General features: G+C 37.5%; 1 protein-coding gene across 2 annotated transcripts in view; it reads right to left on the bottom strand.

Annotated features, from left to right (window-relative positions):
• Window positions 1-14,836, bottom strand: part of SDCBP (syndecan binding protein) — a 31,971-nt gene extending 17,135 nt beyond the window's left edge. For both annotated transcript variants that reach the window (XM_079116820.1, XM_079116821.1), the window contains exon 1: window positions 14,729-14,836. The gene's annotated coding sequence lies outside the window, so the exon portion shown is untranslated. The remainder of the gene's footprint in view (window positions 1-14,728) is intronic.
• Window positions 14,837-15,037: the final 201 nt, after the last annotated feature.

Here is a 15,037-nt window from a genome sequence, read left to right as displayed (position 1 = left end):
AATCACCATTCTACTTCCTGTTTCTATTGACTATTTTTAAAATGTCATGTGAATAGAATTATGCAGTATTTGTCCACCTCTTGACCGACTTCTGCTTTCAATTATTTTGAAGAAATCCCATTTCATCATGGTGTAGATCCTTTAGGTGAGCTGAACTTGGTTAGCTAGTATTTTGTTGGGGATTTCTGCATCTATGATTGTCAGTTATATGGCCTGCAGTTTTCTCTTCCTGTGATGTGGTTATTTGTGTTTGTTGTCAGGGTAATGCTGGTCTTATAAAATGAATACAGAAGATTCCCTCCTCTTCAATTTTTTGAAGAGTTGTCAGAACTGGTATCACTTTAAATAGCTGGTAGTTTTCTCTATTGAAGCTTTTTGGTTCTGGACTTTCACTTGTCAAAAGGATTTTGAATACAGATTCAATTTTCTTATTCATTTTGTTCTTTATTAGTCTGTTTTCTATTATAAGAAAATGAGGCTAAATAAAGAAGAAAGATTTAGCTCATATTCTCAAGCTCAAAGTCCAAGATGGGGGGGATGGCAAGCACAGATCCACCTGGGGTGAGGCTCACCTCACAGTACGTGGCATCATGGTAGGAAGGCATGTAAGAGCAAGGAGCTCATGTGGCAAGATGGGAAGCCAGCAACAAGGAAGGGCCAATAATGACCGGGCCCCACCTCTGAAAGGTCCCAACACCTACTTAACACCAATACACTGAGACCCAAGTCTTCAAAACCTAAATCATTTAGGACAGATCCTATTCAAACTACTGCAAGGTTCTTCAGATTTTATATTTCTTCATGATTCAGTCTTGGCAAGTGGTATGTTCTAAGCAACTTATCTACTTCTAGGTTATTCAGTGAGTCAATGTCTAACTTTCAGAGCCTTGTTGATTCTGTAGCATCATTTGGAATGTCTCTTCTTTCATTTCTGATTAAGGAGTCTCTGTTGTTCTTAGTCTAGCTAAAAGTTTGTTCATTTGTTCATTTCTAGAAGAAAAAAAACCTGTTTTGTGAACTTTTGTTCCAATTTGTATTTTGTTTCTGCTCTACTCTAGTGAATTGATGCTTTTATTTTATAAATTCCCTCCTTCAGTCAACTTTGAACTTAATTTGCTTTTCTTTTTCTGGTTACTCTCTCTGTTCCCATCCTGTGGTGCTTTTTTTGACCAAAAAAATTTGTTCAGGAGTGTGCTTAATCTTCACACATTTGTGAATTCTCCAGTTTCCCTCTGCTACTGATTTCTCGTTTTATTTCACTGTGATCAGAAAAGATGCTTGGTATTTCAATACACTCAAATCTGATAAAACTTGTTTTGTGACCTACTATGTTATCTACTCAGGAAAGTGTTTTATGTGCCCTTGAGAAGAAAAGTGTATTCTGCTGTGCTGGATGCAATTTTCTGTCATCTTTAGGTCCATTTATATGAACTACAGTATTGTTCAAGTCCTAGGTTTCCCTTTTTTGCACCCAGAATTGCTTAACTACCAAGTCACATCCCCAGCACTTTATATTTTTATTGAGGCAGGGTCTCACTAAGTTGCTTAAAGCCTTGTTAAATAGCTGAGGATGGGGCTGGGGAGATAGCTCAGTCGGTAGAGTGCTTGCCTTGCAAGTACAAGGCCCTGGGTTCAATACCCAGCACCTCAAAAAAAAAAAAAAAGCTGAGGCTGGCCTTGCACTTGCAATCCTCCTACCTCAGTCTCCCAAACTTCCCAAATTGCTGGGATTACACACATGCACCACTGAACCTGGCTGTTTCCTTATTAATGTTCTATCTGATGGCTTATTCATTATTGAAAATGTGATACTGAAATCTACTATTACCCTGTTATTTTTCCTACTAATTCTGTTAATATTTGCTTCATGTATTTCAGTGATCTGAGATTGGGTGCATGTATAACTGTTCTTCATTCCTGGTAAACTGACACTTTTATATATTTACGTAACGTCCTTCTTCATTTTTCTGTGACAGTTTTTGATAGTTTATTTTATAAGAAATAGAATGACCACTCCTCCCCTCTTTTGGTTACCATCTGCATGGAGTATCTTTTTCTATCCTTCCACTTTGTGTTTTTAAAGTGAATCTCGTACAGAGCATAAAATTGGACCTTAATTTTCTTCATCCATTCATTCTGTCTTTTGATTCAGGAGTTCACTATCCATTTGTACTTATAAGTAATTACTGATAGAAAAGGTCTGATATTGTTGTTTTCTATTTTATAACCTTATAACTTTTTTCTTTCCTTTCTTGCCATCACCCTTTTTATATGATTAATTTTTAATTTTTATTTTATTTTTTTGGTAGTAATAGGCTTGGATTCTGTTCCATTTTATTTTATGTTCTACAGGTATTTTCCTTTGTGGTTGCCAGGGAGCTTAAATAAAAGAGTGATAACTGTGTCTGTATTTGGTACTAGAAAGGGAACCCACTGAGCCATAGTCCCAGCCCTTTTTATTTTGAAACAGGGTATCCCTAAGTTTCTCAGGGCCTCACTAAGTTGCTGAGGCTGGTCTTGAACTTTCATTCCTACTGCCTCAGCCTCCCCAATAACTCCAAATGCATATAAAAACCCTTTTTCTTGTCTTCCATCCTCCAGACGTTGTTACCTTTTGTATTGAGTATCCATTAACATACTTCTATAGATATGGGTATACCTTAGATTGTTGTCTTTATGACTTAGAGACCAGAAATAAAATGATTTATGTACCACCTTTACAGCATTGTACTATTCTCCACATGTCTATATATTCACCTTTATCAATAAGTTTTATGCTTTCATGTGCCTTTGTGTGGTCAAAAAAACATCCTTTAGCTTCAACTTGAAGGATTTCCTTTTAGCACTTATTGTAAAGTAGATAAAGCAGCAATGAAGTCTCTTAACCTTGACATGTGTCATTTGTCATTTGTGAAGAACTGTTTTGTCTTATATAATACTTCACTGGAAGTGTCCCCCTTTACCTCATGTATTCTTTCAGCACTTTAAGTATATAGTTCTACTCCATTTGGCCCTGCAAGATTTCTGTTGGGAATTCTGCTTATAGTACTACTGTACATGACAAGTTGCTTTTCTCTCGTTGCCCTCAAAATTCTTTGTCTTTTTGCCAATTTGATCACAGTGGACGTCATGGTGGACATCTTTGGATTGCACCTATTTGTTGTTCATTGGGTTTCTTGACTTTGATTTCCGTTTTGTTTCCCAGATTTGGAGAGTGTGGGTCCTATTTCTTCAAATAAGCTTTCTACTTCTTTCTTTCCTGTCCTGGAACTACCATATTATGTATGTTGGTCCTGTCCCATAATAACTATCATAATTATGTATGTTGTTGCTGTCCCATTAATTCCCTAGGCTGTCTTTATTCTTTGATTCTCTTTTCATTGTTGCCTTTCTAACTGATAATTTCAAATCACTTGTCTTTGAGTTTTGCTGACTCCTTGTTCAGCTGCTGAACACCCCCTAGCATATCATTTGATTGTTACTGCATTCTTACCTCCAAAATGTTTGGCTCTTTACTTTTTTCTTTATTGATATTATCATTTTGTTCAAAAATACCATTTTTCCTGAGGTCTCTGAGCATCTCTATGGTGGTATGTTTGAATTCTTTGTGAAGTAATTTGTGTAACTCTACTTTTTTAACATTGGTTCCTGAATAGTCTGTTCCTTTGATTTTGCCATGTTTCCCTGATTCCTTATATGCTTTGTAAATTCATGTTGGGATCAAAACACGGCACTCAGAAAAAGAGTCACTTCTACAAGGCTTTATGAAATGACTCCATACAGAGAAAAAACTCCACTAATTATCCTGGTTAGATTCTGGGTACTTACTGAATCTTTTCTGCAGCTGCATCTTCTCTGGACTTTTGTGTACAAATTTTTAAAAGAATTTATAGATTTCCATTTTTATAAATCTTACAATCCTTTCCTCTTTTTGATAGCTGTCTGTGGTACCTCAGGTTCTCTCAAGCTGCTGCAAGCTACCCAGCTCTAGAAGCACCAGGCAGAAAATCTTTTGAGCAGCTCTCTGAGGACTTGAAATCATTCTAGTCTCTCCTTCTTGCCTCTGACACTACAGAGAGGAAGTCAAACTATATCAGTTACTGTCTGCTCAACCACAGGCCCTCTAGAACAGAAGCAAGTCATTCAGCTCTCCTTTGCTCTCAGTGGTTCCCAAGCATCTAGAGTAAGCTGGCTACCATTACAGCTCTGAAAAAAGGAAGACAGAAACCAGCCCCTTGGACAGTGCACTGAAAGGCTGAAATACTGGACAGTATTCTGGCTCCTGTCAGCATTCTAAGATAGAGAAAAGAAAGAAACCAAACCTGTGGGTAGCCAGGTGAAAATCAAAACACTGGATATACTCCCAACTTGGATTTCTCTATGCGGAAGCTGGAAATTGGTGGGTTTTTCCCTACTCGTTCCATGCACAGCAAGATGAAGAGACTATGGTGTGTACTAGTCTAAATGGTTCGTGTCCCTAACCTGGTACCCTTTTCTATAAGTGCCAACACTCTGTTAAAATAGATACCAGTCCTTTGGGCAAACCCCTGCAAATCCTGAAAGTTACATATGTTTCAGTCTTCTTTCCCTCCCCAGGAAGAAACCAAGAGCTGGGGTTTCCTCCTTGTTCCGTGCCGAGCTAAGGGATGGTCTATGATGAGCAAATGTCATGAGTTTTCTTTCCATTGTCAATGCAGCTATCAGTGATTGCTCTGGGTCCAGTAGCCTCTCAAATTATTTTCTGGATTTCTCACAAAGAGAACTTATATATGAATTGTTGATTCAGTATCTCTGTGAGGAGCAGGTAGGCCTAGCATCCATCTTCATTTTTCTGTGTAATTTCCCTGGCTATAACCCCCAGTAAAATGATGAGAAGAAGCAATATGGTACAATTCTTAAGGGAAAAAGTAAGACTTAGGTTTACTAATAAAATACAAATTCATGAGAGAACACAAATACTATTTAATCATATTAATACAGGAGAAATTAAATACTTCCTTTGTGTTCAAACATCAGTTCTCTTAGCAGACTTTTTTCTTTCTTTTTTTGTTTTTTAGTTGTTGATGGATCTTTTTAAAATTTATTTATTTATATGTGGTGCTGAGAATCACACTCGGTGCCTCACACCTGCTAGGCAAGGAATCCACCAGTGAGCCACAACCCAGCCATGCAGACTTTATCTATCTATCTATCTATCTATCTATCTATCTATCTATCTATCTATCTATCTATATGAGGTCCTGAGAATCGAACCCAGTGCCTCACACATGCTAGCCACGACCCCAGCCCCCAGACTCTTAAACATAAACTTTTTACTTCAAACTTTCAGCCACTTTATCAATAAAAGTACATGATATAAACAAAATATAAAGCAAGCTCTAATATCGACAACCAAAATGCACTGAAAAGAGTTATCTGTCTACCACTATTTTTATTTTTGGTTCCACCACAGGCTAAGTACAAGATCCCACTGTCTTCATGAAAAATAAACTGGACCAACTTAATTACTAGTTTTCTAACTTTTCTCCTCCACAGAAGTGTCTGTTCAGACAAATATTAATTGAAGTATTATGAACAAGTCTCCAGTTACTAATACCCACCAACTGAAGTCTAGAAAAGAAATAGGCTTTCAAAATTTTTGTGAGCTATGACCGTAACTTTTACTTCTATAAAAATTTAGTTTCAGGTTTTCTTTAAATGTGTTGATCTTAACTGATTTTGACCATTCTTTTAAGACCTAAAGCATTCCTCCACAATTTTACTTTCTTGGCCTCTTTTCACCTGATTTCTTTCCAATCATTAAAATGTTCTAGCCACAACCTACTTGGGATTTGCCAGCCAGGTTATGTTTCTGTGCCTTCACATTTTTGGAAAAAGCACTTTCTCTTCCTGGAATGTCCTTCCAAGACTTTTCCAAATCGAAATCCCAGTCAGCTTTAAGGCTTAGCTCAAGTGCCACTTTATTAGTCTTTGATGACATCAATCTGACATTATTTGTTCCTCTCAATCCAGCAATTTAACTTTCCTTATGTTACAGCTAGTACACATTTACCTCTGAAATTTGAGGGCAGAGCCACAATTTCTTATTTATGTAGCATAAATGCTTTATTCTCAAAGACATCAAATGTTTGTTTACTATTATCAGTAAATAATATATCTTTAAATAATTATTGAAAAGGTCAAAATACTGTTAAAGCAAGTCTGTAATTTTGAATTTAACTGTAAAAAACCTTGCAAGGGAATAATTAATGCTTGTATTATTTTTCTGAAGAGTTCCATTAACTCATGTGTATACTGTATTTAGATATTCTTAAAATATTGATAAATTCAACTTATATTAAAATTAAATAGTGCTCATCAAACTGTAGAAATGGAGTAATAAAGATAAAACACAACCTGGGGGAAATTATTTTCGGTTCTGACAAATGAAAAGGGGTTAGTGGGCAGAATATGTTAGAAAAAAAGGGAAGAGGTTTTAAAAATAAACATTCACATGAATTAAACATATGAAAACTATTTCACATAAAATGATCACATAGAAAACATGCTCAATAACAATGGTAACCAGTAAAAAGCAATATATAATTACATGAAAATAAAGACAAAAAGAATAAGCACACATACACATGAATGGTCAGATTGTTAATTAATATACTATACTGGCATTTCACAGAAAATTTGAATTTTACTTATAATCTCTAACCCTGCAATCCTCCCCCCCCCCCCCAATGTGTAGAAATTGCTGAAGGGTCAGCACTCAGGGACAAAAATAAGAACATTTCCAACATCACAAAATAAATTTAAAACAACTGAAGTCCCATAAGGAGTGGAATTTGAGAGTAAACTGGGTGACCCACAAACTCAGAGAACAGAGCAAGTGTAGGACAGACAGAGGTATAAAAACCACAAAAATCAAACTTTTCAGCATAATATTCATGGCATATTAATTGTAACATTAAGTTACTGAAAACCAAAAAAAAAAAAAAAAAAAAGCAAAAGTAAGCAGAATCTGCTTGGTGAGAAATAGATGGTAAATCTATAAAGAATAAGAAAAAGTTCCAGGACTATGGTCACCCTGGGTGCATAAGGTAGATGAGGTCAGGAAGACACACCTGAATTGCCCAGTGCCTATTCCTTCATTCGGAGGGGCATTTATATTCTTATTATTTAAATTTAGCATAAAACAATTTTAAAAAATAGCTTCTTCACTCTGTATCACTTAATCCACTCAGATTTTCATCTAAGAAAATAAAAATCATATACTTAAATCATGTAATACAGTTCTTAAAATACTTGGGCAAGCTGGAATCACATGGCAGCAAGATTTTAAAAGGAAATAGAAGGGAAATAGCTCAGAAAGGCAGTCTGTTCACCTACACAGTTCACAAGGAATCTTCTCTCAATAGGTTAAACACATTCACCAAGCCTGGGGACCACTCTCACCGTGGAGATGTAGCCCAGGGTGGCTTACTGCCAGGAAGACAGTGAGAAAAACCTAGGCAGCTGGGAAATTTAACTTTGGAAGCTTTTATAAGCCCCCACTGCCCCCTCCCTTTCAGTGTGGAAATGCTCTCTCCTCCAGGGTCTCAATTCTCATCATCAAAGATTCATCTGGAGTTGGTTTTAGATTACTGACCTATGACGTCTTTTTTGTGAAACCACTTTTAACACCTAATGTGTGGAGTCTGAACACCAACCAATTATCCAATAAGAACTAATATTTAACAATTCAACTCTAATACCAGCCACAATTAGTACAGACTCCACAAGTTCAGGGCTCAGTTCCACAACAATGCCCCCACTTCACAGGTGCCAATCACAAGCCCTGCCTAGAAACTAAAGGATTCTATAATCCCCTCAAATTCAATAATTTCACAAAACTACTCACAGAGTTCAATAAAACTTTACTTATATTTACCAGTTTATTAAAAAGAATATAAATCAAGAACAAATGGAACAAATGTAATCAAAGGAAGGGGCAGGGGATGATGGAATAGGTAAATAATTCTGACAAACAGCTATGATTTAAAGAAATCCTCCTCCCCACCCTCATACTCTGTGTTTTCCTAGTTTAGCTTGAAGAACTTCCCTGATTGAGACTTAATGTCCCCTTTTTTACCTATGAGGAAGCCAGACAATGAATTCACAAATTCCCATTTTTTGCCTCAATTAGCTGAATAGTTTTCTCCTCAGTGTTCAAATAATACTCATTATCTAAATTTTGCTTGTATTTCTCTTTCCTTCAGGATCCTTAACTTTGATCTACCCTCAGCCTAAGCCAACATATAGTCCCTAAGATGCCTCCTAGATTAGGGCTGACATAGGGGTGAAACTTTATCTGACCTTCGATCTGACTTTGCCACTCTCCAACCTGCCCTTCCCCCATACTTCTTTTCTAATCTTTGCTCCTTCCTATGAAAGGCAGCCCTTTTTTGCCCAGATGCTTGCAGATCTTTGACTTGGTGCTCCCCCCATCCTTTACAATAAATCCACTTTTTACCTAAATCTGAATTTGTTTTGACAGTCTAAAATAGCCCAGGACAAGAACAATTACCATCCCAGAAAAGGCAGCACTTTTTCCTTCCATTACAATTCCAGCCACATCTACCTGTGCATACTCACCTTTCCAAAGCTCTGTAATCTCTCCTTGTAAAAACTCCTTCCACGGCCAGAGTCAGAAGGCTAGAATACTTAACTTGCTGGGGAGGCTAGCCAGGAAGAACTAACCAAACCATCAACAACCTCCTTTTGCAAACTCAAAATAGGTCTTGAGTCACAAGGCTCTGCATCTCTGCCTACCAATGTTATTCACTTAGTTTTAAATGAGAAATTAGTGTTCTGAAAAACCACGCAAATTAAGTATTTATGTTTCTAGGAAGAAAACTGTAAGGCACTTACTGTAAGGCAATACCTCGACTGGAAAAGAAAAAGTGTCTATCCCATTCAAACAATAAACATCATTTAATTAATATTTTCATGATAACAAATCGTTTATTAAACAACTAATCACATGTGAATCTTGTATCACCCCATTGGAATTAGAAGTAAACTCTTAAGTTCAGAAAACAGGATAGAGAACAGAGTTGTCCCCTGTCAAGCCATTTCCCAGCTTCCTACAGTACTTGTATGTTACAGAGACTGGAGCAGAGCCTGTAAATTACATTTAAATCTTTGCTCTAAATCAAAGTGTCAGAAATACTTAGGCCTTTTTGAAGAACCACAAAGCTACCCTTGGGAAATCCTTTCAATTATGACTGGAATGTCACAATGATCAATGAGATTTAAGAGGATTCTGAAAATAACTATTACAACAAGGAAGATTCTCATTTTACCTCACAATTCTATCAAGCACCACTACTGCACTGCCTAAACTACAGAATTTTGTTTCTAGGTCTTTCTTTCAGCTGGCCAATACAATATAGCTCCCACTGCACCTGAAACCATCAGACAAGTCACAGTGGCCATCTACTCTACCAAGGTTTGCTCACAACTTTGCCCAATCAAAATAGCTGTTTTTTAGTGGCCTAATGCCCTGGAAAGAACTGGTGCTCTCATCCTATTCTTAAGCCAGGTTTGGGCCACTCTACACTATGCAACCTTCTTGACACTCTTCATGCCTTATGAAAGGCCACTGAACCCCATGTATCCCTGGGCCTTGGAAAATAATCCCCAAATTAGTTTCTACTGAGGTATTTCTCAGGGATTGGGTTAGTACCAAGGCTTTTTCAAGGTATCTACAAAGTACCTTTTTTGTCGCGCTATGAAGTTTCTGATTTGTCCCTCAACCCCCTCAGGGTAGTGTGGAGTCTTTAAATTTTTACACAGTGAAAGCAACCCAGAAACCAGTCTAGATTCGGGAACTCATGCAAGAGATTTTATTAAGTGGACAGGCAGAGTGTCTGCATGCAGGGTGAGAGAAAGAGAGAAAATGAGAAAGAGAGCACGTGCAAGAGAGAGAGCAAGGGAGAGAGACAGTGAAAGCGAGGAGAGAGAGAGAATGGTGGGGGAGCTATTCTTAAGTAGTGGAATTTCAGGGGCAAATAACAATGGACCAATGGCAGCAAGGAGGTTTGAAGGCTAACAATGTAAAAGGGTGTGAAGAGGGAGAATAATGGAGACCTGATGCCAATACACAGAACAAAGGCCTCAATAATTCAAACAAAGTATATGGTACTTTGGAATACCTAGTTAATTTCCTTTCTATCTGCAAACACATTGGTATACCTGTAATGATATACCTGTAACGGCAATACTCACTGACTTCACCCCTTCTCAAACCACCCACTGCAACTGGCTTCCTATAAAAACTACATGACCAAGTTATAATAATATTTGTTTGCCTGTTTGTTTTAATCTGAGGCTATTTTAAAATACTTGTGATGATGCAAATTCAGGACTGCAGAATCTCTAACTTTAAAAAAAGGAAAAAATACAATGGTAAGACTCAAAAGATCTGAGTTCTAGTCCCGGGTCTGCCATCAAATTAAGCTGCTTTCCAGGATCTTAAAGTTTGATACATTTAATCAACAACAAAAAATACTTTCTCTGAGGCAGAAAGTCTTTAAATATCTACTACTGCAAGCTCTATTCCCCTAACTATAACAACAAAAGGTTTGAACATTCTAGTCCCATAAATTATTTTTATATGGATGCAACATATCAAACTATTTCCTTAATTAAACAAGTAACCATTAGCTTTAATTATTGTGAAATGAAAAATAATACAAAATCATTTACCTTGGCACAGAAAACAACTACAACACACAAAGCAGTAGCCTCAAGTACTATCATATGGTATCAAAATAAAACAGAACTTAAGGTCCTGAAACAGCAGTTCTTCAACTTCAGAGTGAAAAAGAATAATCTAGAAATCTTGTTAATAACAGATTTCTAACTCCATACAGCAGAAACTGAAATAGGAGGCCCCAGGTGGGATCCAGGAATTTGCACTGTAATTCTTTGTATACAATAAGGGTCTAATGGATCCAATTTTAACCTTTTTCCTATGACTTTTATTTTTCCTTATAAACTTTTTCAAAGAAAAATGGGAAAAATTTTTCGATAAAATAAAATCATTATCTTACAAATACCATCCAGGTTTGCTGAATCTATACATGATGAAAATCTATACACGATGAAATCTGTGAACTTATTTTTTCCTACATCTTGAAACATATTATTAATCTAAAAATTTATCATTATTCATTAGTTATTCCAAACTATGCTATAAAAGACTAAAGTGACAACAAAAATAACAGAATTGTTGCATGATGATGCAACAGTAAAATAAATTATCACATTACACATCTTTCAGTTTGTGTGGCCCAGAGACAGTAACCTTTGCAAGAAAGGATAAAGTCTAGAAATAGCACTTTTGTAGTGTCTTTTTGTTTTAGTCTTCAGTGAACACAGTAGAAAATTGTTTTTTCTTTTTCATTCAATGTCAGAAAAAAGCTAAAAGAGAAAGATGAAAACATTTACTGAACAAATTAGAAAATGAATACAAAAAGAAATAGCTACCTTTTAGACTCTTAATAAGAAAACCGACCATATAAACAAAATCTCAGATTATCAATTTTAGATGACGATATTCTAATTGAAATCCCTCAAACTTAAGAATCAATAAACTTAAGAATCAATATATCTCTAATTAGTAAAAGGAACACTTTTCTTTCAGTTATTCAGCAGGAAGGATATTATCATGTAATACCTCTGAGGTAAGGACTGAACTATCCTGTTTTACTAAAAGGATCTTAGAATCTTTCATCTTTTGTATCTGTACATCAAAATTTACTTATGATTTCTAAGAGGGTCAAGTGAAGATAGGTATATAAACAAAGGTGAATGGGTGGAAACAGTAATGTAGAAATTAAAAAAATATTTATGGCACGATTATTCTCACTGGTGTTTATAAATGTATACGTAAAAATTCTTTAAAAGTACAGAGCAAACACGGTCATCTTCTCTACAAAATCTGTTTTCAAAAGTACTGCATTTTATCATGAAAAAAGTACAAAAATTACCAAATGAACTATTAGAGATATATTTCAAAACTGGAATCCATATTATATTTTGACACAATGTGCACAAAGTGTCATAAGTGCACATAAGTGCAAGAAGAACCAGAAGAAATGATATGCTACGACATATTGGAGATGAATTTGAAATCTGATATAATCTTAATACACATTCATTAATCATAACAATAGAAATTCATTAATTATGTGCAATTAGTTCAATTTAAAAAGTTGCTCATTTTAGCAATATGTATCTTCAAAAAACCAGGAAAATTTCAAACAATGTGGATTGTATTGAAATTGTTCTTAAAATTTCTAGTAAAGTTGTTTATCTCTTAATTTTCATTTTGTAAATTATTCATAAGATGATCTAAAAATGTAAATGAAAAGTGTCTGCTGGACTCGCATGGTAAAATAATGACAACCAAGTTTTCTAGTAAATTGAGGATTAGTAAGTATTACAGGTTGTTCATAGATGATGTCAAGGAACACACTTTGAGAAAGTCCTTTAAGCAGTCTCCCAGAGCAATGTTTCTCAAACTCAACTAATCATTAGATCAAAATTACCTGGGGCACTAATTAAAAATAGTTCCCCAGACTGACACAGATTTCATGAAACATCTTTGAGACCGTTCTTTAGTTTGAAGATCAGCCATTGAAAAATGTAGCAATATAAAGTCTACTTCAAGTAGAATAATTTTTTCTTACCAATGAGATTACATTTCTCTCTTACTGAGCCAGCAAAAAAAAAAAAATCAAAAGTCTGACAATACTCTTAAGGCAACGCTTTGAGAAACAGCTACACATTACTAGTAGGAGTGTAAACCAACACAATTTAGGTGGGAAGTGAGTTCGCAGCATCTACCAAGATTATAAAGTATGATACTCTCTGACTCAGCAACGTTACTTCAGATCTTTAAATCTACAAATATGCTTTTAATATCAGCATTACAAATATAATTTTGCAGAGGAAGAAACATGAAAACTTTACTGCTTCATTAACAGCAAATATTTATAAGTTCTATATATAGATATTTAAAAAGCTCCAAAATATTGTCACTAACTGAAAAAAATAAAAGCACTGTAGAGCAACATAAAAAGCATGACTACATTTGTGTTAAAAGGAAGGATGGAAATATATTCATACATCTGACTGTATAGACATAAAATATCCCTGAATGGGCACCTAGGAAGCTTAAAACAGTTGGCTGCTTATCAAAAGGCATACGGTTGGCTAGAAGACACAAAGAAAGGTTTTATAATGTATCTAGCAGATGGAAGATTATATATTGTAGGCATTATTGCTTAAATTTTGAGCTGACCTCCTCAAAAACTAAATACAATTCCAAAAAGCACTGGCAATACTTGGAAAGAAATTAATAAATGCCAATATAACTATTACTAGACATAGGAAGTATTTTAAAGTTGTTTAGGGGAGTTTTTCTTTTTAGAAATCTCTGCATTTACTACTTTAAAACAGAGTGACTATTTACCAAACCTTTGAAATCATTCCACTTCCTTATTTTTATTTCTGTGGCAGAAACCAATTCATCTACGATGAAAGGCACAAAAATTTACAGACCTTAGTTGGTAACTGAAAAGTTGAAAAAACATCTTTTACAGTTGCCCTCAACCACAAATAGGAAAATGAAAACAAGGAACAAATTGAAGTTTTAACGGATCACGTTTACATTTAAAATTCAGGGTAATTTACAAGGCCTGCAGCTGGTGTTAAAGTAAGTTTCGTTTTTAAACAATTGTTCTCTCTTAAACAAGTGGACAAAAATTTGGTAAGTGTACTTTCTAAATAATGAACACATTGGGGGGATAAAAACAACACATATATATATGCAGATAATCTATATAGACTAAAAATCCTAGAAATGCCTTTCGAAAATTGACATATTAGAATATTCCACGGTTCGATAATTTTGTTTTGATGAAACTGAAATCTTTCCACATGCCTATGCCTTCACTTTCCCATTATTAAAAGGAAATCCTGACGTGAAAGCTCTGAGTCACCAGATCTCAAGGGATATTTCCTTCTGAACACACCCTACTGGAACAACATTTCTCCCTTGGCTCCAACTTCTCCATAAATAAGCGCACAGCAAACTACCTCTCCCCCACCCCCTTCAAAAGTCGAGGCTTCGCCCACTGAACAAACACCTCCTTCCTCCTTCCAAATCCCGGACATTCCGCCAACGGCGCCAAGGAAGGTGATTAAGGACAGCCCGAGGAATGCGGATCTCAGGGGCACACCGTGGTGAGCAGCTCTTTTTCTACCAACCTCTGGAGATCTTATCCAGGAGGGGCAAGGAGGGCAGAGAGAGACCCGTCCCAGAGAAGTCGCGGGACTAGGGCAGGGGCTGCTGGCTTCGCCCCAGGCCGGGCCTCGAGGCTGCTCACCCACCCACCCCCCAACCCCCAGGCCGAGCGGGACCCCAAGGCAGGGGGCTCACTGGCAGGCAGAGCTTCCGCTGGGGAAAACTCCCCTCCAGATCCGGCAGGGCGCAGGGAGATGCGCGGAACACCCCCGCCCCCGCCCCAGGAGGGGCGTCGCGGCCGCCGCCGTGGCCATCCAAACACCGCTGTGACCCAGACGTTCTCCGTTAAGTAGCTCAGGGTCCCCGGGTCCTCAGGCCTCCGTGCCTTGTCCCTGCGCCCGCGACGTGCAACGGAGGTACCTTCTTTCGGTCAGAGCAGCTCACCTACGACACAAGCACCCGCTGGCCGCCGCCGCCTCCGGTCACTGGCACCGACTTCCGAGACCCGGGGGAAGGAGCTCGGCGCGCGCCCGAGACCGCCCGCGAGGAGCGTCACGGCGCCGCCCCCGCCTTCCGCCCGCGCAGGCGCGCGGCGCAGGGGCGCTCCCGTCCCCATGGTAACGGGCGGCGAGGAAGGGGCGGGGGGCGGGGTCCCAGCGGCGGCTCTGGAGTCTGGACCTCGAGCGTCCTCTGCGTGTTGCCCCCGACGCTGCGCTGCTTTGCGGTTTGCTCAGGACCTTCTCTGCCCCACGG

This window comes from Sciurus vulgaris (genome assembly GCF_902686455.1).
Source record: "Sciurus vulgaris genome assembly, chromosome: 1".
Classification (NCBI taxonomy): domain Eukaryota; kingdom Metazoa; phylum Chordata; class Mammalia; order Rodentia; family Sciuridae; genus Sciurus; species Sciurus vulgaris.
The sequence above is the reverse complement of the archived record's forward strand: the minus strand, read 5'-3'. Positions and strand labels throughout refer to the sequence as shown.